The sequence below is a fragment of the Elgaria multicarinata genome, chromosome 5 (genome assembly GCF_023053635.1).
Source record: "Elgaria multicarinata webbii isolate HBS135686 ecotype San Diego chromosome 5, rElgMul1.1.pri, whole genome shotgun sequence".
Taxonomy (NCBI): Eukaryota; Metazoa; Chordata; class Lepidosauria; order Squamata; family Anguidae; genus Elgaria; species Elgaria multicarinata.
This window is the reverse complement of record NC_086175.1, coordinates 8,124,954-8,138,897: the sequence shown is the minus strand read 5'-3', so window position 1 is coordinate 8,138,897 and position 13,944 is coordinate 8,124,954. Positions and strand designations below refer to the sequence as shown.

The 13,944-nt window shown below is 45.5% G+C and overlaps 2 protein-coding genes across 2 annotated transcripts in view; both read left to right on the top strand.

The window, feature by feature from the left end:
- NAA16 (N-alpha-acetyltransferase 16, NatA auxiliary subunit) overlaps window positions 1–13,944 on the top strand; it is a 439,249-nt gene that overhangs the window by 63,775 nt on the left and 361,530 nt on the right. The gene's annotated exons all lie outside the window — the stretch shown is intronic.
- Window positions 11,724–13,944, top strand: part of RGCC (regulator of cell cycle) — a 34,016-nt gene continuing 31,795 nt past the window's right edge. The window contains exon 1 of the mRNA XM_063127423.1: window positions 11,724–11,739. The gene's annotated coding sequence lies outside the window, so the exon portion shown is untranslated. The remainder of the gene's footprint in view (window positions 11,740–13,944) is intronic.

Sequence of the window (13,944 nt, the reverse complement as noted above, 5' to 3'; positions counted from 1 at the left end):
CCTATCAGCCCCGGTCAGCATGGCCAATAGTTAAGAATGCTAGAGTTGTAGGCTCAAACATCTAAAGAGCACCAAGGCCGTAGCTAGACCTAAGGTTTATCCCAGGATCATCCCGGGTTCATCCCTGTCTGAGTGCTGGATGCCCTGTGTGGCACTTAGATGAACAGGTTTGACCCCAGGACAATCCTGGGATAAACCTTAGGTCTAGCTATGGCCCAAGTGAGGGAAGGCTGTTTCAGTCTTCCTCCCCTCACTGCTGCCCACCACCGTTCTGCAGGAAAAGCCTGGGAGTAAGACAGCCAGGTGCCTCCTCATGTCTCTTATAAGAACTAGGGACTCCATCCGACGAGCGTTTTATTACACGCTCATTACTAGGCACTCACGGATTTTTCACAGGTCCCTCACATGACGTCGTCTGCCTCCTGCGCGCCTTCTGCCCCTTCTGGCCTTCCTTGCGCCACAAGAAAAAACACAGAAAGTCCAAAATATTTTTAAAACCAGAAGTTGCTGCTCTCTCCTGCTGCATGCAGGAGAAGCAGCATGATTAGAACATCCAACTGAATGGGCCTCGTGCTCATTGTTTACTTCCTGTTTTGAAACAGGAAGTAACTGAGCAATGAAACCAGGAGTGGAGAAGCAACGGTAGGAAGTGTGTTTTCTCACGTGTGATGGAGCCCTAGGAGGCCAGGAAAGCAAAAGACAGGTTCCTGGTGCAATGTAGCAACTATTTACAATTTTGCATAGAAAGCACCACCCAGGTACAGTATGTGTAGCCTAAGGTGCCACAAGATTCTTTGTTATTGTACTGATTAACAGGTTTATTAATCTATTAATTAATAATTGTTAATTATTGTTTAGCTACAGCAAACTACAGGAGGGATATCTATCTGGTAGGGGGGAAAGAGAGGAGGGAAATGCCTTTTAAACATGAGTGGACCATACGTCCGGATCCCCCCAGATAAGTCTGGAAATGGGGGCCCAATCCAGAGTCCGGGGGGAAATTCCAGAATTTTAAAAAATGTCTGGGAAACCGTGCCCTCCCCTGTGCTGATCTGGCCTTTTTTTCTTGGCCAGCGTGATCACGCAGCCCCCAAAAAATGCCTGAAGGAAGTGCCTGAAGGGCTTGAAGGAAGTGCTTCCGGTGCTTCCAGAATACATCCTCCAGCCCTTCCACACCCTCCTCCGCCTCAGTCTAGCCTTCTGCTGCACTGGTGCCATCACAACAGCCCAGGAGAAGGCTGCGGACAAGGCCGAGATTGGCTTGGGGAGGGGGGATGGAGGACACATTCCTGGACTTCCAGGAATGCATCCTCCAGCCCTCCCCCACACCAATCTAGCCTTCTGCTGGGCTGGCATGATTGCCAGCCCAGGAGGAGGAGGAGGAAGAGAGGAAGCAGCAGCAGCAAGAGAAGAAGCAAGTAGCAGGTAAGATTAAGGTGTGTGAGAGAGAGAGTGTATGGGTGAATAGGGTGCCTGGTTGTTTGAGTGAATGAATGTGTGTGTGTGTGTGTGTGTGTGTGTGTGTGTGTTTTGGAGTGTGTGATCCTGAGTGTGTGTATTGATGTGTGAATGGGATACCTAGTTGTTTTAGTGAATGGATGTGTGTCTGCATGTGTTTTGGAGTTGGTGATCCTGTGTGTGTGTGTGTATGTGTTTGTGTGCTGGCAGTGTGTGATTGTATTGATGTGATGATGTCTGAATGGGATGCCTTGCTTTGAGTGAATGGATGCATGTGCATGTTTGCAGTATGTGCGGGGGGAGGGCTATAGTTTTCTTTGTGTGAGTTGGGGGGGATGATTTGGAGTTGATATTCCCATTAAATAATGCATTTTGACCCATAGACCTTCCTCTCCAATTTGTTTGATATAATTGGCGTGATGTATGTTTTGTAAAAAAATGCTGAAAATTGTTCATCCTTCTTAAAAAATATTTTAAAAAATTAACAGGGTTGCCATCATCATCATCATCATCAATCTTTCTTTTCTTGCTCATGGTGGTTTTTCTAGATGAACATGTTGGGCTTTGCCAAGTTATGCTGTCTTTTACTGATTCAGAAATTTCCTGACTATTGAACATGTTTTAAGTATGCCTGCTTTCTGGATGTTGGCATGCATGTATTTTGGAAGACCTAATTTCTGAAGGTTTTCTGTAAAATAATAATAATAATAATGTGATGCTGGTGACTGATGTGACTAACGGAATAATTGCAATTTTTTTCTGTTGCCATTGTTCTTTAACTTCCATAGCCAGTCGTGTATATTTTTCTCTCTTGTCCTCTTCCTTTCCAGCAACATTTTTGTCAGTAGGTATTGCTATGTCAATGAGGTAGGTGTGTTTTTCTTGGTTGTTTTTGACTGTTATGTCAGGTTGAAGTTGAAACAAGCTAAGAGGTGCTAGCCTTTAATCCATTTTGTTCCATGTCTAATGTTTGCATGGAAATAGAAGTTTAGACTCTTTCTGAATGCTTGTTTGCTTGTTTGTTGTATTAGATGTTTCTGTACTTGTCAACTGCTTCATTTATGCTGAATCTCTGTGAGTATGGATATGAGAAAGGTGATGGGGAAAGAGTGTTAAATGTTCAGAAAGGTGAGACTATGGTCATCCAGTGAAGGATTTGCAGTCAGAAAATATATTTGAGGGAAGTGGGGACTGTATCACACAGAGTATAGCAAAAGCTTCAAAGTACAACAAAAGCTACAAAAGTAAGAACGAGTGAAGTTAATTTCAGATACAGTGAATATCTCACTTGTTCTTTATTCCAGCGATATTAACATTAAGATGTTATGTAGAACAGGTTTGTCTTAATTGTGTGCTGTGAAATCAGACCTGTGACCAAGGCCATGTTTGGGTGGGCACACCCCTTTGGGGGCTGGACATGTTGGTGGGCACACCCCCTTGGGGCAGCCATGTTGTTCTCCTTTTTGGTTTCCAAAATATGGTTACCCTATGGGCCATCAAATTGGCAACCTTTACAAAAGGGTGTGATTTTAAGCTCAGGCTGCAATATTAGCTGTGCTTACTAGTGAGAAAGCAAGCCCACAATATATACACCTGCTCTGATATACCTGCTCTGTATGTAGGCCTCTGTATGTAGTTTGGTGAATGAACTGCATGATGGGACTGGAATGATGTGTATGTGTGCCTGAATGTATGTGCCTGAATGTGCTGTAATGCTGAAACTATTTGAATGGAAGGAAATGCTTAATTGGAATTTCTAACTGTCAAGACCTTTTGATATACCGTGAGACAAATAAGCTAGCTTGATAAGGAGCCCTGACTACGGTGACCATATGGAAAGGTGGACAGGGCTCCTGTATCTTTAACAGTTGCATAGAAAAGGGAATCTCAGCGGGTGCCATTTATATGCATGCTGCACCTGGTGAAATCCTCTCTTTATCACAACAGCTGCAGGAGCCCTGCTCTCTTTTGTATCTGGTCACACTAATATAGTTCCTGCAGCTTTAAATGTTGTGATAAAGAGGGAATTTCACCAGGTGCTGCATGCATACTAATGACACCCACTGAAATTCCCTTTTCTATACAACTGTTAAAGATACAGGAGTCCTGTCCTCCTTTTCATGTGGTCACCCTAGGCCTTACCACCCAGGTCAATCTGACATTTCTAGAAGAGTTATGGGCCACCTATTGCATGATGAAGAAGTTTTCTTTGATCTATCTTTGTTTTGCTTTAGAATTTTGCCAACTGCTAATTGGTTAAGATGCTAATAACATGTATAAATATATCTGCTTTTCACACTGCTTGCAGAGAAGTTCTTTGTCTGCAGGGTTCTCTCTATACAGCTGTATTAAGCTCAATAAAACAACAAAAGTTGGTTTTTATCCTTGACACTAGAGAACAAGTTCTATTGAATTTGCAGATTTATTTCTGAATAAACATGTATAGAATTGGACTCAGTTCTATGTAGTTGCTTGTGATATGCCCCACTGAACTAAATGGAATTTATTTCCAAGTATGCATGCTTTTGGCTGGGCTGCATAGCTGTCAACGGAATGACTTCAGGGATAAAGAGGGTATTCTCTGTCTACCAGAGCAGCATAAATAAGCTGGCCAAATGCAAATACTAGCAAGTGTAAGGTATCTGCTATTTTAATTTGAATGAAACATTTGTGACATACTGAACTGAAGGAAAGGAAAGGAAAGGAACCTCTCGTGCAAGCCCTGAGTCATTACTGACGCTTGGAGGGACGCCAGCTTTCGCTGACGTTTTCTTGGCAGGCTTTATAGTGGGGTGGTTTGCCATTGCCTTCCCCGGCCGTTATTACCTTTTCCCCAAGCTAACTGGGTACTCATTTTACCAACCTCGGGAGGATGGAAGGCTGAGTCGACCTGAGCCGGCTGCCTGAGAATCAGCTTCCCTGGGATCGAACTCAGGCCGTGGGGAGAGTTTCAGCTGCAGAAACTGCTCCTTTACCACTCTGCGCCACATGAGGCTCTCCTTTATTTGCTTTTGCACTCATGTTCCCATTCACACTCTGAAACTGACAAAAATATAACACAACACTGCACTTGTGGCAAATTAAAATCACATATCTAACGTGGTTCTCTTCAAAAATCTGACACCTGTTATACAACTTCTGCATCTTGTAATTTTTCATAATACCTGGTAGAAGAGGAGGATGCAGTGAGACATGTGGCTTAAAATGTTGCAGGCTCAAGCAACCTTGCTGTTTTCATACTGCTGACTATTGGTTATCTGTCTATGCTGCCTGACGAAGAGTTCTGTCTAACTCCAGATGTTGTGAACTTTTACCTCAACAAAAAGTAGTTCTATGAGGCAAGGGGGTAGCATTCTCATTTTTGAATCTAATAGCAACTGCTTTTATAGTTTGCTTTTATTCTTTTCAGTTTCATCCACAATTCCCTGGTATTTAATGATTCACTGTGGTTTTCTAAATTAAGATAATCTTTACTAGTTTTTGCTAGTGTTTGCTAGTATTGCATTACTAAGATAAACTAAAGCTTCTCCATGAGTTAATTAAGGAATGCAGAGTAAATCAGCTGCAAGTTGATTCAAACAGGGATGGCATCAGGTCTTTGTGGGCCCTCTCCTATTCACCCCACAGCACCAGCACCAATGCCATAGTATGAGAGCCCTCCTCTTCACTACAGAGTTGGATTGGCAGAGCTGAGGTTCACTCCTTTCCCTTGTAATGTGGCACCCCCATCCTCAGGGAGAAGAGAAAAGGAGAAGACTGAGTTAGGCCATAGCTAGACCTAAGGTTTATCCCTGGATTGTCCAGAGTTCAAACCTGTTCATCTAGGTGACACACAGGGGATCCAGTGCTCAGGCAGGGGCAAACCCTGGATGATCCAGGATAGGATCATAGGTCTAGCTGTGGCCTCACTGTCCAGCTCAGCTGCAAGTGGGAGAAGAAATAATAGAAGTGGCTTTCCTTCCTCCCTGCAGTCCGATTCAGTCCTTGGACAATAAAGCCCTGAAGAAGTGGACGAGTACTGAGAGGGAACAGGCACTGCACAGCTGCCCTGCCCTTTCCTGAGGGCTTCGTCCCATAGTGGGAGGGTGGACAACTATTCTGCTTCCTCACAGCCAAGCAAAAAGCCCAAGGGTGAAATCTAATCCTTCAGCGAAGATAAATTCAAATAAGTAATCCAGCTTCTCTACAATCTCTCTTTCCTTTTTAGCATACCCTTGTCATCTATTGGACTGGCCCCCCGCTAGTTTAATGAGTCTGATGTGTGCGTTTTTAATTATTGTTGTTCTTGATTGTAACATTTTTACCCAGGAGTGGACAACTTGTGCTCTTCCAGTTGTTTCGGCCTGCAACTCTCATGAGCTCTGACCAGAATAGCCAATGCTGAGGCATGATGGGAGTTGTAGGCCAAAACATATGGAAGGCCACAAGGTGCCCATCTCTGTTTTGGGTGATATGCTCCTAAAATTTGTTTTTTGCATCCCTTATTGTATCCTTGCATTTTTATTTTGCAAAAAAAAAGTGTGTTATTTTGTTCTCAATGGGAGCCAATAATGCAATTTTCTTGAAGGAAGCCTTTTTGCCTCAGTTAGTTCCTTGACTCTACTTCTTGACCATGCTAGAATCCTCATGGACTTGATGGCACTTTTCCTAATCTGAAGTATACGTTCTAGGTGAACTTTTATTATTGTGGTTTTGAATAATCCCAAGCATTTTGGAAAGCTTCAACCCTCCTGACTTTAATCTTCCTTTTTCTTTTCTTTTTTACCAGCCCTCTCATTATTGAGAAGTTTCCTCTTTTGAAGTCAAATGTGACTGTTTAGAATTTCTTGTCAGTTGTCTACTTACATACAAATTGAATCTGATGCAGTCAATGCTTCCAATTGCTTCAGCAATGCTTACATTTCATATCTGGGCCTGGACGCAAATTTGGATTAAATCTAGGGCCATCTCTCCTTTGGTCAGTTGAACGTAACTTGAAATGGGGCCTCCATCCTATCTCCGCTGCTCCTCTCACCTCCCTGACAATCCCTAACTCTCCCAGAGTAACAGGCAGTGGAGAGCTCATTTTGACATAGGATAGAATCATAGAATCATAGAATAGCAGAGCTGGAAGGGGCCTACAAGGCCATCGAGTCCAACCCCCTGCTCAATGCAGGAATCCACCCTAAAGCATCCCTGACAGATGGTTGTCCAGCTGCCTCTTGATGGCCTCTAGTGTGGGAGAGCCCACAACCTCCCTAGGTAGCTGATTCCATTGTCGCACTGCTCTAACAGTCAGGAAGTTTTTCCTGATGTCCAGCCGGAATCTGGCTTCCTTTAACTTGAGCCCGTTATTCCGTGTCCTGCACTCTGGGAGGATCGAGAAGAGATCCTGGCCCTCCTCTGTGTGACAACCTTTTAAGTATTTGAAGAGTGCTATCATGTCTCCCCTCAATCTTCTCTTCTCCAGGCTAAACATGCCTAGTTCTTTCAGTCTCTCTTCATAGGGCTTTGTTTCTAGACCTCTGATCATCCTGGTTGCCCTCTTCTGAACACGCTCCAGCTTGTCTGCATCCTTCTTGAATTGTGGAGCCCAGAACTGGACGCAATACTCTAGATGAGGCCTAACCAGGGCTGAATAGAGAGGAACCAGTACCTCACGTGATTTGGAAGCTATACTTCTATTAATGCAGCCCAAAATAGCATTTGCCTTTCTTGCAGCCATATCGCACTGTTGGCTCATATTCAGCTTGTGATCTACAACAATTCCAAGATCTTTCTCATTTGTAGTATTGCTGAGCCAAGAAGGCCCTACAAGGATAGACCTTGTAGGGCCTTCCTTTGGGTGCAAATGAGTGTGGAATGTCATTTTCTGCTAAGGATAATGGGCTTTACAAGGGACGATTGCAATTGGCCACATGCTCCATTATCTACAGCTGGAAATTACATTTTATGCATCATTTGAAACTCTCCTTCTTGAAAGGGAGCCTTCAGCCACCACTCCCCTGTTTGCACAACATGACAACCAACCCATGGGTTATTTAACCCCATGGTGAGGCTGTGACATGTGTGTGGGATGCGTGTGGCTGCCATTTTGAATATGCAAGTCCCGCTCAGAGTTTGTCATGTAAACCCAGCACATGTGGGTTATGTGAGGGTTAGACATGTGGGTCTATTGTAGGGTTTATGGGAGCATTGTTTAACACTCGCAGAACCATGTGACAATCCCTGAGCTGGCATTGCATACTGTGGACACCACAGTATGACGTCCTAACATAGTCAGTGTAAAAAAAAATTCTTGGGCAAGGTGGGGGCAGGGAGGATTGATAGGGAGGGCTAGAGAAAGGTGTTTCTAGGGAGGTTTGGAGAAGATGTAGCATTGGCTAGGAAGCAGGAGCACTGAGAAACTGGGCTTTTCAAGTTTTCCTATTGGACCTTTGGAGGGGGAGGGAAATTTAGATGTGTTTCATAAGTGTAATTTGAACACTCAAAAAGCCCAACTGCTTTTGGAATGAGCCAGAGGGGGGCTCACAGATCTTTTGTTGTTTATTCGTTCAGTCATTTCCGACCCTTCGTGACTTCATGGACCAACCCACGCCAGAGCTTTCTGTCGGCTGTCGCCACCCCCAGCTTCCCCAAGGTCAAGTCTGTCACCTCCAGAATATCATCCATCCATCTTGCCCTTGGTCGGCCCCTCTTCCTTTTGCCTTCCACTTTCCCTAGCATCAGACTCTTCTCCAGGGTATCCTGTCTTCTCATTATGTGGCCAAAGTACTTCAGTTTTGCCTTTAATACCATTCCCTCAAGTGAGCAGTCTGGCTTTATTTCCTGGAGTATGGACTGGTTTGATCTTCTTGCAGTCCAAGGCACTCTCAGAATTTTCCTCCAACACCACAGTTCAAAAGCATCTATCTTCCTTCGCTCAGCTTTCCTTATGGTCCAGCTCTCGCAGCCATAGGTTACTACGGGGAATACCATTGCTTTAACTATGCAGACCTTTGTTGTCAGTGTGGTGTCTCTGCTCTTAACTATTTTATCAAGATTTGTCATTGCTCTCCTCCCAAGAAGTAAACGTCTTCTGATTTCCTGGCTGCAGTCAGCGTCTGCAGTAATCTTTGCGCCCAAAAATACAAAGTCTGTCACTGCCTCCACGTTTTCTCCCTCTATTTGCCAGTTATCAATCAAGCTAGTTGCCATAATCTTGGTTTTTTTGAGGTTTAACTGCAACCCAGCTTTTGCACTTTCTTCTTTCACCTTTGTCATAAGGCTCCTCAGCTCCTCCTCGCTTTCAGCCATCAAAGTGGTGTCATCTGCGTATCTGAGGTTGTTAATGTTTCTTCCTGCGATTTTAACTCCAGCCTTGGATTCGTCAAGCCCAGCACGTCGCATGATGTGTTCTGCATACAAGTTAAATAGATAAGGTGAGAGTATACAACCCTGCCGTACTCCTTTCCCAATCTTAAACCGTTCCGTGGTCTGTTCTTACTGTTGCTACTTGTTCGTTATACAGATTCCTCACAAGGCAGACAAGATGACTTGGTATCCCCATACCACCAAGAACTTGCCACAGTTTGTTATGATCCACACAGTCAAAGGCTTTAGAATAGTCGATAAAACAGAAATAGATGTTTTTCTGGAACTCCCTGGCTTTCTCCATTATCCAGCGGATATTGGCAATTTGGTCTCTAGTTCCTCTGCCTTTTCTAAACCCAGCTTGTACATCTGGCAATTCTCGCTCCATGAATTGCTGGAGTCTACCTTGCAGGATCTTGAGCATTACCTTGCTGGCATGTGAAATAAGTGCCACTGTACAATAGTTGAACATTCTTTAGTGTTTCCCTTTTTTGGTATGGGGATATAAGTTGATTTTTTCCAGGCTGATGGCCATTCTTGTGTTTTCCAGATTTGCTGGCATATGGCATGCATCACCTTGACAGCATCATCTTGCAATATTTTAAACAGTTCAGCTGGGATACCGTCGTCTCCTGCTGCCTTGTTATTAGCAATGCTTCTTAAGGCCCATTTGACCTCACTCTTCAGGATGTCTGGCTCTCACTCACTGACCACACCGTCTGAGCTATCCCCGATATTATTATCCTTCCTATACAGATCTTCCGTATATTCTTGCCACCTTTTCTTGATCTCTTCTGTTTCTGTTAGGTCCTTGCCATCTTTGTTTTTGATCATACCCATTTTTGCCTGGAATTTACCTCCGATGTTTCTAATTTTCTGGAAGAGGTCTCTTGTCCTTCCTATTCTATTGTCTTCTTCCACTTCCGCACATTGCTTGTTTAAAAATAATTCCTTATCTCTTCTGGCTAACCTCTGGAATTTTGCATTTAATTGGGCATATCTCCCCCTATCACTGTTGCCTTTTGCTTTCCTTCTTTCTTGGGCTACTTCCAGTGTCTCAGCAGACAGCCATCTTGCCTTCTTGGTTTTCTTTTTCTTTGGGACGGTTTTTGTTGCCACCTCTTGGACAATGTTGCGAACTTCTGTCCATAGTTCTTCCGGAACCCTATCTACTAAATCTAGTCCCTTAAATCTGTTCTTCACTTCCACTGCATATTCATTAGGAATATTAGTGAGCTCATATCTAAGTGATCTGTGGGTCTTCCCTATTCTCTTTAGTTTGATTCTAAATTGTGCAATAAGAAGTTCGTGATCTGAACTACAGTCAGCTCCAGGTCTTGTTTTTACCATCTGTATAGATGTCCGCCACCTTTGGCTGCAAAGGATGTAGTCAATCTGATTTCGGTGTCGGCCATGTGGTGAAGTCCATGAATAAAGCCGTCTTTTCGGTTGTTAGAAGAGAGTGTTTGTTATGCACAGTGAGTTGTCCTGGCAGAATTCTATCAGCCTATGTCCCGCTTCATTTTGTTCTCCTAGACCATGCTTACCTGTAATTCCAGATGTCATTTGACTGCCCACCTTAGCATTCCAGTCAATCTGGCATGCCTGCTTGCCCCCTGACTTCAGCTCTCTTCCCTTTTATTTGATCAATGCACTCTCCAGAATTCAATTGCTTGAAACCATTTGTACTACCAGGCACATGGCTTCATCTGTGCCAGGACTTGGCTCCCAGACGAAATATGCCCCCTGATCTGGCACAGCCTGCATAAAATGGAATCCCTCCACAAGACCAGTTAGGGGTAGGTGCTCCAGATCAACATATGGTTCTTGGAAGCTAGGCCCAACTCTCCATGAAGCACCTGGCCTGGAACGTGTGCGGTTAGTTCACTGACAGGTGGGAGTTGTGCCTCACATTAGTGGTAGAGCCCAGTTCAATTCCTGTTGTCTCCAGTTTAATAAAAAAAATTATATATATATATATATATATATATATATATCCTGGTTGTGCTTTTTATATTGTATTTTGTATTTGGGTTTTTAGATTATTGGTTGTTTTATCATGTTCCTCATGGTTCTAATTTTTGTGAACCGCCCAGAGCGCTTCGGCTATTGGGAGGTATAAAAATGTAATAAATAAATAAAATAAATAAATATAGGCTGTCTGCGCTGTGCTGCCAGCCAGAGAGCAGACAGCACTGGGCTCTAAAGTAGGGTGACCATATGAAAAGGAGAACAGGGCTGAAATTCCCTTTTCAATAGAGATACAGAAGCCCTGGCTGTCCTCCTTTTCATACGGTCGGTCGTCCTACTCTAAAGTGGCTTTCTGTGCCTTGGAAGATGAGCAGAGGGCGCAGCCTCTTCAGCCCCTCAATCAGCCCCGCCACGCCTCTTACCAGGTACCTGGAAATGGGGCGGGAGGGCTTTCCAGGCAGGCCCAAATCTGAGGTGGGGGGAAGCGCCCTTCAGTGCCCCTATATCTCCCCCTTCCCCTCAGTCGCTTGAGGAAACTGAGCGGTGGGCGGGCGCTCTTGCTCGCTGGCTCTTTTTAGGCCAGGCGGCGGCGGCGGCAGCAGGAGCGCAGGGCTGCTTCAATCGATGGACGGGCGGAGGCTCCGGCGCTGAGGGCAGGACAGGAGGCTCCCCCACCCTTGCCTGCCAGCCGCTCGGTCTTCTCGCGCGTCCAGAGGTGGCCATGAAGCCTTTCAAGGGGCAAAGCGCAGGCGGCGGCGGCGGCGGCGGCGGCAAAGGTGAGTCTAGACGCTCTTTCTCTAGGCGCCTTCGTCGCGTGCCCAGGAGGACCCCTCCACCCGCACCCCCGCACCCCCGCACGCCATTCGAGCCCAGCCGAGGGCTTCACGCTGCCGACCTGGGGCTGGTGTGGAGGCGGAGGCGTCCCTGCTCCGCGCGTCTGAACGCTGCCTGCCTCGCTCGCTCCAGCCGGTGCCACAGGTCGTGTTAGACTCCGTGGACGCGGGAACCCGTTTCGAGGCAGCGCTTCGCGCACTTCAACGGGTGTCCAGGCAGCCCTACTGCGCTTGAGGTGGGTGGGGAGAGGCTCCTGCTCATTTCTATTGCGTGAGGTTCTCTCTGCCCGAATGCCCCGAAGTTCCCCCAGCCCGGACTCCTTGCCTGCTTCTCGGAGGTGGCTGCGCGCCCCTCCTCTTCGGCGCGCCCTCGTTTGTGCCCGTTTGTGGGGTTGCACGGAACAAGGAAGCGGGCTGGCTGTTGGAAGTCATGGATTCCTTCAGAGTGCCCGCAAGGAAAGCAGAATTCCCGAATAGCCGTTCGCCAGGAGCCACGGCCGGCTTCGCGCTTTGTAGTCCACCCCACCCTCTGCCCGTCCACACACACACACGGCGATGTTGCAGCCTCCGAGCCTCCTGGACGACCTTTGAGGGGGATTTTTGGTCTTTTAACGCCCACTCCCCCCTATTCTGGCTATTCGGCAGGAACCAACCAAGGCGTTTTGAGGGACCTTCGTTGCCATTCTGGGTGCTTCCAGACGGAGGACTCCTCACAGCACCAATCAAACGGGCTCTTCCACCCTCCCCTTCTTTACAAAACAAACCCGGCTTTATTTGCACCATCTCCTTGCCTCATTCATGGGATTTCAGCGAGCGGTGGGGTGGGTTCCAGGCCACATCTTCCACTCCTAGCTATCCGGTGCTTTCCCACTACTTCTCCCAACTTTTTTTCTTTTTGCAGAAAACCCCTTTAAGGAGAAAAAGACAGAACCAGCTGCACAATGCCTTCTAATTTGTGTTGCTGGGAGCCCTCCGACTGGAAGCACCTCATATTTAGGGCAAGGCTAAAGCATCATAAAAGACTCCTCACCATCTCTTTAGGGTGCCACTCCTCTATTTTTATGGTTTTGATAGTTGTCCCTGTTAACAACTGGGCTGGGCAGGTGACCACCGTAGGTGTTGCCTACCTGTCTGAATTAGAAATGCAACATGGTATCTATTTGGGAAGATTATAACATGTTAGACAAAGGCCTTAGCTAGACCCTAAGGTTTATCCCGGGGTCATCCCGAGGTCATCCCTGCCTGCTCCCAGGATATCCTGTGGATGACCCCCGAGATGATCCTGGGATAAACCTTGGGTCTAGCTAAGGCCAAAGTTTGACCTGCTGTGTACCTTTGACTCACCTTCACCTTTGTCCACCCCTTTTCCCAGTCCATCTCTGTAAATTGTCCCTATCTTGTCTGTTAGAAATTTGGGGAATACATTAAAAAAAATAGTTTTCTGGTGTGAGTTCCTAGAATTGCTGGTTTCAAGGTTTCAACCCCTGCCCCCCACCCAGTTCCCTAGAAGTTAAATGGGGGGGGGAGAGATAACATCTTGACTCTCTAGTGCACATGCATGTGACTTCTTGCACATGGATGCACAATGGTGCAGCTCTTCTGTATGCATCCACAGTCATTGTGAGACTGAACATTCTATTAAATATCTTGAACTTCAGTTTTGTTTGTTTAAAAGAAATTAAGATCAACTCACATGCTATTTTAGAAGCCTTTGGAGGACTTGCTATTGCAGAATAAATGAGCACAAGTCATAGAAAAGCCGTTTACCTTGTGTAATAGTTGGAGTTTGGGGGCACCTGCAGTGATCCTTGGGATTAGAGTTGAGGTACAAGTGTCCCTATTTTCATCTCTGAAATGTGGGGTGTTGTTTTGTATGAACTGGATCAACAGGCTTTTTTGTATGTTGCGCCTTGTAGTAATAAAATGTGGCTAATTCCCAGAATGCTACATTTTTGGCCCTCTGTGGTAAAGGATTCAAATAGCCTACAATATTTAACTACATCTTCAGTGGCTAATTAATGATTACAGCCAGTTCTTATTTTAAAAAACCCACCAATCTTTGTAACATATGAACATTTGCCATGTAATTGTTTTAAGGGAAAAAACAAATAATGAAATAAGTATCATGTAATATGAATACAGTTGGATTCCTAGAGTTTGCAGTGGTTGCTTCTCCAAACATTCTGTGCTCCCACTGTTTGTGGCTTTCAGCATCATGCCAGCTTTTCCCTCACCTCCTTTCTTGCTTTGCTTAGAATCCAGCTTGACGAAGAGTTTTGAAGAACTTGAAAATTTGTCACTAGGCCAACCTGCTTCTTCACTGCCCCTGACTTTTATATTACTATTTATT